Below are 14,695 nucleotides of genomic sequence, written 5' to 3' on the forward strand. Positions count from 1 at the left end.
GGGGGGGGTAAACTCTAGACTGGTTGCCAATCTGACGCAGTGAAGAAGATGCCAAATGGTATTGGAGTGACGGCACAGACTTACTTTACTCCACTGTGGCTCTTGAATGGCTTCAATAAACTGTGCTAATATTATATTTGAATTGGTGTATTCTCTCTATTTGCAGAGCCATTTTCATAATGTAGCTTTAAAATTGTTATTATTTTCTTATGAAAATACTGACTCCTTAAAGAAGTCCAGATGCTTTTCTTTCCAAGCTCCTTAGACTGACTCTTTTTAACCCTCCAGTTGTTGTGATATTGCAGCAATCCCTGCCACATTACACAGCAACATTTTAATGCCAAAACACTACAGGTAATGCAAGCGTAATTCACAGTTTATAAATGTTCTTATTAAACCATAGCCCTAGTAAAATGATATTAAAACACATCTGGCAAATGAAAACAAAGTTTACTTTTGAATAAGCCCAAAATGCACCTAAGGTGTGTTATATATTTGCATAGCTATAGAGACTTACAATTTTAGCATAGCGTAAGTTTAAAATAGAGATTAAAAAAAAAGCTGAAGGAATCTTTTCTCTTAACTTTTTAAATGGATTTGAACATCAGTGATTTATAGACCTGTCACATTTTCACTTAGCTCATGGTCAAACAAGTGTAGTTCCCACTTCAGCTAATTTTTTTCTTCATTCAACCTTTATTTCTAAAGGTTTTATACTGAATGAAAGAATGAGAGCACCAAGTTACATGTTGTCCTGTCAGTATGCCTGACATCACATTTCGCTGTGTACATTATGTGCCAGTGATGCCCAGTGATGAGGGCATACTAAATGTGACATTGGTGATTGGAGATGAGCTTGCAAATCAAGGCTTTACTGCCATCACCTACCAGGGCAAGCACATATTCATTTATTTATACTCCTAGATTGCTAACATCAATCAGAGCATTATAAATCTCCCAACTCATCAATAGGCAATCTGCTAATGCATGCAGCCAATCAATTCCTGACTAACAGAGCCAACATGCGTAGCAACTCATCTCTTTTGCTCGCTCACTAGGCTTTTTTCCTCCCAGTACATACAAACAAGCACATTTATATCCTTTGTACAAACACAGATTTAATTTAGAGATGAGTAGTTTGATCACATAGTGTTGCATTACTTAATTGAGGAAAAGAAAAGACTCAAGAAAGTGGCCTGGGGGTAACCTAGGCTTAACATGAGGCGCGCCTCCACACTTCTATCACTCCGGAGAAAAGGCCAGCACACCAAACAGTCTAAGATGCTGAGCTGCAACAAGGTGAGCAATGCCAAGACAACACACAACACGTTTCTAATGGGCCCTAATTTTCCCTAACCAAAAATAAAAAGAAAACAAGGGACTTCTCTAAAGTATCCTCCTAATCAATAAACAAAAGCAAAAGGGTTCCAACAAACAAAGCTTCTCACTCATACTAAACTGTAACAAAGTGCCCAATATATACAGTGTGTAAGTATTTGCAGTGTTTGCAAGGATTATTTACACAAGGCTCTAAGCTCAGAACAGAGATATCGGAATATATCCAAGAATCTCATCACAGCTTTTAATGAGGCTTCTCACACAAACACTCAGTGCCAGTAGCAAACTACCTATCAGCTCTTTGCTGGGTGCACTGGAGAAAACGAGAGGAGCAAGGTGGCTGTCAGCTGGAGGTTAAGAGGCGGTGTCCATCCAGTGATACAATCCGTAGACAACAGCATCCTCAAACCAGCCAATCAGCCGTCTCCACCTGTCACAGCAGCAAACTCACACACACCAGCAAACGTTGGAGTTGGAAAGAGTTGCACACACTCAGACACACTCTAATAGGATGAGCCACATGTATGACCAGGCAGAATTTTACTTGTTTGAGTTTGAATCAAACAACCAAGATGCGATTGAAGTGCAGACACCTTTATTCAAGGGGTTGCAATATAGCCATTTTTAGACATAGTCCCTGATTTTTATAGGGTCAAGACTAATTGGAGAATTAACTGACAAACAGTTCTACGTCCAGGTGCGGATCTCGCCGTTGTTATTTCGTAACAATTTGGCAGATCTGGGTTTAATTCCAAGTGCTGAATTTGCACTTGACTGTTGTTTACTGGAACTCTCAATATGAGGTCAGAGAGGTGCTGATGCAAGTGATACGGCCACCATTAGACTGAAAAACAAGAAAATAAACCTATCAGAGAAAGTTTAGAAGTGGCCAAATCAAAAATCTGCTTTATCTTAGAAGGAATGAATGAATGACCACAGAAGATCACCAAAGAAATGTACAATTCTTTACTTGATTATGAAAATCCCATTCAAAACACCGTGTCAATTAAATAATATTTTAACTATTACTGTTACAATCAATACCTTTATGAATTTACAAACAGTGCTTTTATAACAAGGTGCAAACTACTGGTCACAATAAAAGACAGGAACGCCAAAAAGCGCCGGCACAGTTCCACATCACCTGTTACATTTAGTAGAGGCAGTATTATAGTATGGACTGCCAATGGAACTAGTGTTTATTCAGAGAGTAAGTGCTGATATAAGAGGCTTTGTGAATTCTGTGGTGATATTTGTTGGGATACATGACTGTACCAACACCAGTGAAAAAAAAAGTGAACAGCCATTGCTGTTTTTTTCTCTTCTATTCAAATCAGAGAGAAAATGTACAGCTGCAAGAAATATATATTTGTGTCCCACAATGCTTGACCTACTGGGGAACAAAGGAAGTCATTCCTCTGCTCCATATCTTGGCAAATAACTGGACAGAAGCAAATGTCAGACGTGGCGTGTTTGACTGGAGACAGTCAGCGACAGACTGACAAAACAAGACTTTCTTTTATTGACTCACACATATGCTGATACTGTCTCGGTAGATTAATGCATGACATATTCAGTTTCGCCATATGTAGTTTGACTTAAACAAAATCCCACAGCGCAAAATGTATACAGTGTATCACAACCATGTATGACTGCTGCAATTCTTTGTGACTTTTTCAGCAATTTAGATAAAGACAATATTCTGTCTACCATTTGTATAACTTAATGTCAGCAGTAAGAACTTCACTACAGGGTGCTCAGATTTATCAGGGCCTCAGTCCTGGAGGCTTCAGCTGTGAACAGCGATGGTTTGTTTGAAAAGTCCTTCAGATATGAATATTTAAATCAGCATTTTGACATTTTGGGAAATGCATTATTATGTTTACTTTGCGAGTATTTGACAAGAAGATTAATAGCCATCATCAAGACTAAAAGCAAATTGGCTGTTAAAAAACAGCTACACGCATCACTGTCACTGTAGCATGCCACAATGTACTTGTGTAATTTATGCAAAGCATAAAATTATATTACAGTTTTATAGTTTTTTTGTTTGCTATAGAAACATAAAAATGCCACATTCTCCCAACCAGAATGATATTATTGTACACCTTGCTAATCATATAGTGTCTCATGTGTTTCACTTCTGTTATTACCATGATACACTGACAAAAACATATACTTTTATTCACAAGATAAAACAGTTGTTTCTCATGAAAGCTTCCCTTTCTTGCTTTCCTTTTTCATGGCACTAAAACATTCCTCAGAGATTCTGGTTCATGTTGACATGATAGCATCACACACTGGCTGCAGATTTGTTGACTCCACATCCATCCACCACATCCCAAAGGTGCTGTATTTAACTGAGATCTGGTGACTGTGGATGCCATTTGAGTACAATATTTAAGAACATTGTCATGTTAAGGAAACAGTTTGAGATGATCTGAACTTTGTGACATGGTGTGCTTTCCTGTTGGAAGCAGCCATCAGAAGGTGGACACGCTGTGGTCATAAAGGGATGGACATCGTCAGTGACAGTTGTGGCTGTAGGGTTTACACAATGCTCAGTTTGTAGTAAGGGCCCAAAAGTGTGCTAATAAATTAACCCCTACATCATTACTGACACTCCCACCCAAATCTCATAAGAGAAATTGAGACTCATCAGAGGAGGCAACATTTTTCCAACCTTCTGTTGTCCATTTTTTATAATCCTGTGCAAATTGCGCCCTCAGTTTCCTGTTCTTTGCTGACAGAATTTGCACCTGGTGTGGTCTTCTGCTACTGTAGCCCATCTGCTTCAAGGTTCGACATGCTGTGCAATTATAGATGCTCTTCACTACCTGGGCAGCAGTGAGTGCTTATTTGAGTTAGTGTTGTCTTGTTATCAGTTCGAAGCAGTGTGGGCATTCTGTTTTTGATTTTTTTTTTCTGCCAAAAATATGCTGATCACTGGAAATTTTATTTTTTCTAACCATTCTCTGTAATCCCTCAGAGATGGTTATGTGGGAAAATCCGCAGAAGATCCGCAGTTTCTGAAATCCTCCAAGCTGTCTGCCAGCAACAACCATGGTCCTTAGATTACCTTTCTTCCACATTCTGATGCACAGGTTGACCTTCAGCAGGTCATCTCTGACATAATTGGCTAATTAGCAGTTGGACCACTTTACCTGTGGCTGGCGAGCGCATTAAAGTGATGCAGAGCCCAAGGGATGCTAAAAACACCGCAAAGAAACCCTCCCCAAAGAGAAAAACAGCTTTTATCACAATCACCTAATTGTTTTCTTTATTGTTTAATTATTATTTATTTGTTTTTGGTATGTAGCATGTGCAACTTTAAAGGCCAACTTGTCTTGTGTTTGTCATCTAACTTGTCTTCACGTCTTGTCTTCTTATCCGACTAACCTAGTTTAAGTGATTAGTGTTGACTACATGCTCTATCAGCAGTAGTGTGGGGTGTACATAAAAACAAGCAGCCAACAAAGAATAAAATAATGTGAATAAGCACTCTTAACCCTAGAACCTCAAAAATCCATCCTTTTGTGGTCCTCGGGACCAAAAATGGTCCCAGGTTCACCCACGATGTTAACATCAAACTCAAGGGCTCTTGAGCTGAATTCTACTAGTGTAATGTGTCCCTGAGGTTTCTTTTGACACGAGATCTTACTGGAAATGACAGCTACAGTGACTGAAAAAGAAGCTCTGAATGTATTAGCCTTGGCTTCCGTAAGCCATTCACAGAGCACGTATTATACAAAGTACATTTTCTTGTAATGATTAGAATTGCTACCAAGCAGTACGCCCACAGTTCACTGGCCTTCTGAGTTATTCGGGAAGATAATAACGAAGAGAAAAAAAGGCCATTTAATAACAAAACCACACAAATAACAGTTATATTCTTCCCTTTGAATATGCATCATTTTGCCACAAACTCACTTCTTGGTACATACTTTCATGTAAAATGTTTAATTTTAATTGGCAATTTCACGTGAAAATTAATGTTTCATTTATTTTTTGACAAGGGGTCACGTTTTTCTTTAGATATTTTATTTTTACTGAAAGTTTTATCCTTCAATCAAAAGAAAATTACATGTAGAGTTCATTGAAAATCTAAAACCCATCCATTTTCTATCTGCTGGTAAAGATTATTTATAAATATCTGTCTTTGACTCTTTGATGCAGAAGATTAATGACGACACAAATTCAGCATCTTGATGTGTTCCTAACTTTTAGCGCTATCAACAAGTCCTTATCAAAATCCTGTATCACTATGTGTTCTGGCCACCAGACAACTGATGTCCTGAGTCAACTGATGTGCATCTATAATTAGAAAAGCTGAAATGGTGTTTACAAGAAAAACACATTTAGTTTATTCTGCACACAAGATAACATGGCAGAGCCAATACTGTATGAACGCAAACAAGCAAAGCTGTCCGTGCATGCAGACACAGACGCACACGGGCAAAGACTGAAAACACATAGATCACCCCATCAATCACCTGCCCAGCAAACAGAGAAGCCAAACACAGACTGTGTTTGCTGTGCTCACCTTTACCATGCAATAAGTGCGGTGAGAGTGCGGTGAGAGATTTACCATAGTGGGCCGTGGTGGTGCCCTTGACTGCCCCTGCCCTTTCTCCTCCGTAACACAAAGGTAATTATCACCTTGTCTGTTATCAGACAGGGTCCCCGCTCATTCCACCCTGGCCCGCCTTCTCTCCCTTACAACCCAGGGTAGATTAATTGCCATAACAACAGGCACAGGGGGTGCCAAGCACCTCCGGCTGGACATAAGCTAAGTAGATGACATCATGCCGTGTTATTAATGCTGACATTAGGGGAAGATGGAGCCCGGACACCTGCACTACAGGCAGAGATGGGAAATGTCACTTTAACATGTAGAATGCTAATTATGCCACTTAATTAAAAAGAATTTGTTGTTTAACCGTTTTTGGATGCTGGCCAATGGGAGATGTTAGAAGGATGCTCATGCAGGGTTTTGGAATGCCATCCCCAGTGCTTTAATCCGTTGAACAATACACCTGGGTGTGTTTGTGGATGTGCGTTTGTTTGTCGGAGTATGTGTGCGTTAATGGGCTTTAATACCTGCACGGGTGGGCAGCAGAGGTTAGCAGCTGAATGCATCGACAACCGCACACCGTTCAAGTACACACACAGTTTGGCATCTAAGATGCTAGCGCATGACTCATATGGTGAGCAGGCTTCTTGTAATGCAGTAGGTGACTGGGTGGCAGGAGACGGGATATACTTCATTTTTACCAACACAAGGGGCAAGGTGCAAACTACATTTTTCTCATGTTTGTGCTCATGTACCTGAATTAGAAAGAAGATTAAAAACATATCTGCTGGGAGAATGAGCAGGCCTGAGTCATGCTTTGCTGAAACCCAGGCATCTTCATTGAAAACTTTCTTTTGTATAAACATACCAACTTTACATGGTTAGACTTCCTCAGATCTCAGGAAAGAAAAAATGAAAATGTGGTAAAAGATTGACACAAGCAGCTGGGGCAAAGATGGGCGCTGTGGATGCTTATGTAACACATCCTCTCTGTCTGTTTTATTTTTAAATGGGATGTGGTGAAACTTTATGATATCGTGAAATTCATAAAGTACTGTGTAAGAGTCTTGAGCAGCGTCTCGTTTCTTCATATTTTCCTATGAAAATGTGAAATAGGTGCAGATATACGGGCAAATACAGTGTGCCAGGCAAAAGCAGAGTTTGTACAGTTCTAAAGAGTTTAACCTGTTAGCAGTCGGACGTACCGCCCACGGTACATTGGATGGTTTAGGGGACTAATTGGACTGCTAAGGGGTTAAAACCAATATCTGATATGACCACCTTTATTCTTTAGTACAGCCAGAACTCTTTCTTGTCATTTCTTTAACTAGTCTTCAGGAATTGTGTTGCAGGCCATTCCTAAAGGTCATTCAATGCTCTTCTTTGGATGTTGGCTGCCTTTTGTTCTGTCCTCTGTGGAGATGATCTCACACTGCTCCAATAATGTTGAGGTCTGAGCCCTGGGGAGGCCAATCCATGACTGATCGTGTTCCATTGTGTGTTCAATGGTGCTAACTAACCAACTCTATCTATCCATCTATCCTCTATCCATCCATCCACCCACCCACCCATCCATCCATCCATCCATTCACCCATCCACCCACCCATCCCTAGAGAGAGAAAGTCCAAAGAAAGAAAAACTTTCACAAAGGCTAAATAACTATTTCTCAAGCACTTAATAAGGATATCTGCCTCTTTGGAGTGTAAATAAAATAAATAAAGTTTAAAAAAAAATTAATGACAGATAATTTTGAGTAGCAATGCAAAACCATAAATATAATGTGAATACACAAATATAAGCTACTATTCTACAAAATTCTGCCATATGCATTAATAAATATTCAGCTGTTTTTCCAAAAGTATTCATCAATTTGTTAACAAGCTCATAATTACAGGTATAGCAGGTTTAATGTTTATGCTCATTAAACATTTACCAAACCTCAGTTTAATGAATGCACAAACTTTTCTATCCGGCTGGTTTCTGTTACATGATGGCAGTCTGAGGCAAGACTCTCATCTCCACAAATCAAACATAATGAAATGCAAGTGTCAGGCCCGCAGTCAGCTCCATGAATCACAAATAAAGTATTAATAATAGAGTAATTAACTTACTAATTGGAGCTCTCGCTGGCTTAGAGAGTGTCCTGTGCGACATCTATTCCCTTTGTCGAGCCTTATCGTTGCGTCGGATATACATACTCTTCCTGGCCCTGATGTTTTTTGCTTCATTTCTGAAGGAACAACTGTTTTCTTCTTTAGAAGACTTGATCTTCGTGAACCACATCAAATGTTGTTTATTTGAACAAACGCTTTGCAAATGCAAATCTGAGTGCTTACGGTCAACCGCAAGACAAGTGTCAACCTCTGCCAAGATTCTTCAAAATAACATCACAGTACAGTGCCAGCAAAGACCTGCCACAACTGTTTGACATTTTCTGGAAGGGATGCAGTTTTCTGTGCCTCACAGACTCATGTTTGACAGAATGTAAACCAGCCAACTGAATCGGGCCACATGGGCTCCATCTGAAAGGTCAGGAACTCCTCAAAGCAACCGCCCAATCAGAACTGAGATACAGCTGTCAGGATTGGAAGAAATGGAGGCGCTGAATGGTATCGCCATGGGGCAACACTTTCTAGAGCAGTGCAATTACAGCATCAACTCAGTGAGACTGTTTAAAGCTAATTCAGCCCCCTGGCATACACTGGGCTAACCTTTTATGCTTGTACATAAAGAAAACTTGTTGTCTGTGACAAGTAAACTTTGACCACTTGTCTTGATGTGTTTAGTTTCTAAATATAATATATATGGAGTGCTGTTTTTCCACGACAGACAGAACTACTTGTACTGTTGTGGCAGTAAACAATCCCACCTGTGGAAATGGAGTTTTCACTTTTTGATAGCCCTGACTTTATAGGCGTCCAGCAGCAGATGTATTTAGTTATTTTTGATTGGCTTTGTGAATAAGCAGGGAAGCGCCTCCTTCGTTCCGTCTGGCTTCGCTTACCGCGTGACACCATAACAGAACAACACAATTAAGGGTCACTTCTCGTTAGTCTGTGTCTAAGAGGGGGCATGGAGGCTCACACAGTTTTGTTATTAGAGTCTGCTGTGAACAAACTGCCACTGCGTTATCACTAATAATCTTTGGTCATAATCAAAGGTTGGTTCCTTTAAGTCACAGTTGCTTGTCTGCCGGTGTCACAATAACAAGTAGCATTACACATATCCGGATAGGGATGAAACAAACTGAGTGCAATTTTATGTCTCGAAAAACAATTCACTATGAGAGGGATCTGGGGTTTTTTTGTTAAGTTACTGATCAGGGTGTTAGAGGACTGAAAGTACGTTTTCATTGTAATACAGTGCTTTTGTTTAGCATGTCAGGTAATTTAGTAACTTCTTTTTTAGTTAGTTACAAATAACCAATATGTTACTGTTAAATATGGCACTGTATTTCTTTCGTTACTTGCTATTTCAAAAGAAGAAAAATTTAAGTAAAGCTATTGGATAGCATAGAAAACAACATAGAAAACAACAATTATAATATCAGCATAAGGTAGCTCAGAAACTGCAATGGCTAGTTTTCGGTTAAATCTATCACTTCAGCTTCAGCATATGGGTGTTATAATCCAATTTCATTTGAAAAGGTAAACTTGTATAATGATTTTGCTCGGCCTTCAGCTCATCTGTATGTTTGTCTCTGGTTTTTCTCCTCTTCCCCTTGATGAAGTTAAGTAAGCTGGTTGGTGAATCAAGTACAGCATAGCATAATCATCAAAATATTTGGTCGTAGTTTTAGCATTTAGCTATCTCCATAGAGCCTGCTAGCAAATAAATCTTCTAGTAAATGCTGTGCTGGCTTAGAACACAGTTGCCTAACCACCACCAACACCAGCAGATGATAGGCCACCGCAAATCATCATAGAGTGCAGAAGGTTGACAGTGGAGTTGTTCAATGCCTCTCAGATCTCCCTCCAGACTTCAGGATCCTGATTTTTAAATAAAGTGCCACATTTACTTTCATCGGTAAAGAGAACTTTGGCCCAATGAGCAACTGTCCAGGTCTTTTTCTCTTTAGCCCAGTTAAAATGTATCTGACATGGTCTCTGGTTTAGGATTGGCTTGACATTAGAAATGCAGCAGTTGTAGCCCCATTCCTGAAGACGTCTGTATGGTGACACAAGCCTATGCACAGCTAATCTTTTCATCTGTGATTGTCTGTGACTTACCCTTATTGTGGAGGGTACCAATGATATGGATGTGGTTATGGTAGCACACCGGTATATTATCTTGATATATGCAGATATTTCTGGACTGGAGACTGCATCAACAGTTTACATAATCTAGTTTATTTAAGGAGTAGCCCCCAACTGGGCATGCTGCATTTATTAAGCCTTATTCATAATCCAAAACATGACACAATGATAAATTTAGCACTCTAATGTCACTGCAGAGTCTGAATAGCGATATCCACTCTGCAAAAGCTTAAGTTTCCTGGCTTCCTCTTCCTTCTCCCTGGGGCCAAATTTGCAAAAGCGGGTCATCCCAGACTTCATCTCCTCCCCCTGGTAGAGTAGTCTTATTCATCTATCATAAAGCTTCCCAGAGGATTTCCCTAGGAATGTAAATTGAGGTTCTGAAACAGCCACAGTTTAGGAAAAAATGCATCTGATGGCAAGCGAGAGCAACTCCTCTTTGCTCTCGTCTCTCCTGCTCATTCCCCAACCCCTTCTTCCTTATCTGTCTGCTATTTTATCTGCTCGCCAAGGTCAGACAGGCTTGAGGCGATCAGCCCTGATAAAGACGGGAGGTTTTGGGGGAGGTGGGGGTAAGAGGCAACAGTGGCAGGGTTGCGGCAGGCCTTGGTCAAACGGGTCATGTACAGCTGTTGACGGTCATATCTAAACAGTCCTCCAGACAGCAAAGTACTTTTGTATTTGAGTCACATTTAGGCAACCTGCCTGATGCTCTGAATATCCCCACAAGAGATTATCGTGTTGTCTAGCTGAGTCACAATGCATCCATTTATCAGGAATAGGTACGATTTGCTGACTTGCTGTGGTTTATCAAATTTTATTTCAACTCTTTCAGAATCTTTAATGCAGTCTGTCGAGGTGAGACAAAAAAACAGTGAAGGCAGGGAGAAGGTGAGCTGAAGAATGTTGATGTGTAGGAGAGCAGGAGATCTCGTAACACCTGCACATTTCCCACACAAGGCTCTGGGGAGATACTACACCACAGAGACTAACTCATCTCTTTTCATTCTCTCTCTCATTCTCTTGCAGGAGATAGATCGGGTTTGTGAAAGCCCAAGGCCCACATTCCTTCAATATCCTCCCTGTGCTCTACATTGTGATTTTGGATTGACTGACTTACCTCTGTGTACCTGTTGGGAGAACGATAAACGCATTCAACGTTTGAGTCATTGCTTATTTAAATTTGAAGATCACAAATATTGCAAGGATTTTTTTTTAGGTGCTTTGCGGAATCAGCGCCTTGTTTTACTTACTTTTTACTTACTTTTCTTCAGAAAAAAACTGACATTTGAGTTGTTTGCTAAAACAATAGCCTCACTTGACTTAAGTTGAGCCTGAGAGAATGCCAAAGCAAAGACAATAAAGAGCAAGGCACCGTAGAAACACCCAATAACACAAACACACACGCACACACAAACACAAACATATTTCTTTTTCTCACTCCACTAAGGGAATGGGAGCTCTATTAAATAATTCAAATGGGTGTCCTAGGATGCCAATCAGAAATACTACAGCCATAAAAGCCACGTCTATACTTGGTGCAGAGTGGAGGCCCTGCAGCAAATGAAGGCATTATTCTTGTTATCCTCCGGAGGATGCAGCAGCGCCTAGTATTTCTTCTTTTTCTGCTTGTCGTCGATTTATTTCTTTATTTATTCTCCGGGTGCAAGGAGGGAGAGATGTTTCAGTTTTGAAGCAGGACATATCTGCAGGGGAAAGCGACTGTCAGCCTACTTTATCCCCATTTGAATAGTGCCTCTTTGCTTGCTCCAAGGTGAAACACACTCTGTTTGAAACTGGGTTAGGAGAAAAACTGCCAAGGTGGACTTGTAACACTACTGAAGGTATAAGCACCCCGAGCTCTTACCCCCACCCACTTCGGTTTAGGTTATCTATGTGTAAACCAATGCATGCTCATTATTTATCACTGCTCTGGTCTGTGCTTTGGTACGGTTTGTGTTTTAAACAGCTTTAGATGCTCTTAGATGCTCATATTTTGAATTAGAGATAACAGTACGACTATCGTCCCAACTTGCTTGGTAGCAATAACGATTCAATTCAATTCAACAATGCCAACAGCCCCCTCAAGGCAAAGACAAGACAGTGTCATCAGCAAGTTAGAATTCAGGGCTTTCTGGAAAATGTTTTGATTGTCAAGTTTTTACTTAGAAAAATATAAAACTTTATGGTTGCTCTAGCCAAAATGATCAGCTAGATGGCTCTAACACCTCCTTCAACCATGCTGTTGAACGCTGTAAATAAAATGTAAAATGTAGTTACTCACAAATACCAGTAAAATATTAATGAAACTCAATGGTAGATAAATATCGAGAGCTAAAAGTAACAAAATTAGATAAATAAATGCATCAATAAATAATTACTTACGTGTCAATACTTCACAGGTGTCAAACTGCAGGCTTCGAGGGCCGGTGTCCTGCAGGTTTTAGATGTGTCCTTAATCCAACACAGCTGATTTAAATGGCTAAATTACCTCCTCAACATGTCTTGAAGTTCTCCCGAAGGCTGGTAATGAACTACTGTAATGTAATGAACTTAATTCAGGTGTGTTGACTCAGGCTAATATCTAAAACCTGCAGGACACCGGCCCTTGAGGCCTGGAGCTCGACACCCCTGCTCTAATTTAATATTAAAAACATACATTTTATCATGTATATAACTAATTAAATAATATTTTAAGAAAACAACCTATGTGATGTGTGGGGTGGGGGGGTGGGGGGGGGTCTGTTTGAGTCAGAATCATTGCTTTGGTCTAGAGTGAGCATCTTAAACTTTGTGCATATTTTCTAGCTTGCTTCTGGCAAGTACACTCAAGAGTGCAGACTTCCAAAGATGTAAGGATGCAGGGGCACTTTTGCAAAAAGCTCTATCAAACCCAATAAACCATGATGTTTTAAGTTTATGCTACAAAAAAAAATTGTTGGTAGGATAGAGAGGGACTTTATTAATTAAATTTTCTCTCTCTACTTGATATCCTTCCACGTTAATGCGAGGATTTTTTTAAATTGTTTACGTAAATCAACCTATGTTTGTGTATTATGTCTTATGTGTAACTGTCTTATAGTCAGAGGCACAAGTCTCCACTCAGTATAAAACTTTTGAATTAAAAATTAAATAAAATTTAAAAATAAGTATTTCCAGGTCACGCAAAGAAACCCCAAATAATCATACAGTGATTTTCATCAATATTTCTCCAACTGCGTGACACAAAGACTCTTCCAGATAAAATCATGCTAATTTTATTATATTCATTTAGTATTTTAAGGTTCAAAAACAGTTCTATGTTGAGAATATCACACATTAGTGAATGCAGGAGTAAACAGCAAATCAGCAGCACTGTGCATTTTCTGTTATTTGTTGAGGTTTCTAACGCAGTTGCTGCACTATAATTACACACAAATGGAGAAAACCAAACTGATGGTGTAAATTGTCCCCACCATTATTTGCTTCAGTGCTGAACATTATGCCGAGGGCTTCTTTTTTTTTTTTGGTTCTCCAAATTCATCTATTAATTATTGATCTCAAAATTATATTTCCAGTGAAACAGATATTTTGTCTGTGACCCTCTTTTCAGAGGGACCAAGAAGAAAAAAATCCAATAGGCTTTTAGGAAAAATATTTTCCTCCACTTTAACAGAGCAAGCAATCTCACTTTCTATGCTGAAGCAAGGTTCTGAAAGCCCAGGAGTCCATCTTCAAACTGTGCTAATGGACAACTTAACCACCACTCTCCTAAGGCTCCCACTGCACCTTAAAAATGGAACCAATCCCCTTACCGCTAAACCCACTCCCACTTATCTATTTGGTTACCTAGAGATGATGTCACTCTATATCCGGGGAGCTTGTGCACAGCCATGTTCCTCTGTGTATGTGCATGTGCAAAGGAAGACAGCCAAGGTCATTACTCATTGATAAGACACCGATGAAGCACTCATGTTATCTTCTCTGCCTGGGGACTCCCCAGAGCAAGCTCTACAATTAGCCACCTCTCCCTTACTATTTATCCTAGTAACAACCACCCCAGCCCAAATACTGTAGCTGAGATGGCCAGAGAGTCAACGGATGAGAGGCAACCCCCCAGCACTGTTTAAGATGGGTGCTTATGAAATCCTTGGACATATCACTGCTCCCACATCACCTCAGAACACAGCAAATATAAACTGAAAATTGGCACATCCCATTTATGTTAACCATTTGATAAACGCTGCACATTGCAGGAACTGAATAAAACATAGGTACATCTGAATAAGTGCATCTTGACAAAATAATTGAAAATTCAGTCTGTTTTAAACACATGGGATGCATTACCTAATACACGAGAGATGTGTATTTCTTTGCATATTGGTTGCTGGCAGTGAGAGAAGCTGGGCAGTCTGTGAGCAAGGATGTTATTACTTAACTAAATAATCTGTTCAATTTTACTTGTAATTTTAAAACCCCATTACCATTCATTTACCCCTCTGGCCACAGTTTGCTTAAAATTACATTTTCTTCCTCTTTTCAATCAAA

This window comes from Pundamilia nyererei, unplaced genomic scaffold, assembly GCF_000239375.1.
Source record: "Pundamilia nyererei isolate P.nyererei 1_Seehausen unplaced genomic scaffold, PunNye1.0 scaffold00151, whole genome shotgun sequence".
NCBI classification, from domain to species: Eukaryota; Metazoa; Chordata; class Actinopteri; order Cichliformes; family Cichlidae; genus Pundamilia; species Pundamilia nyererei.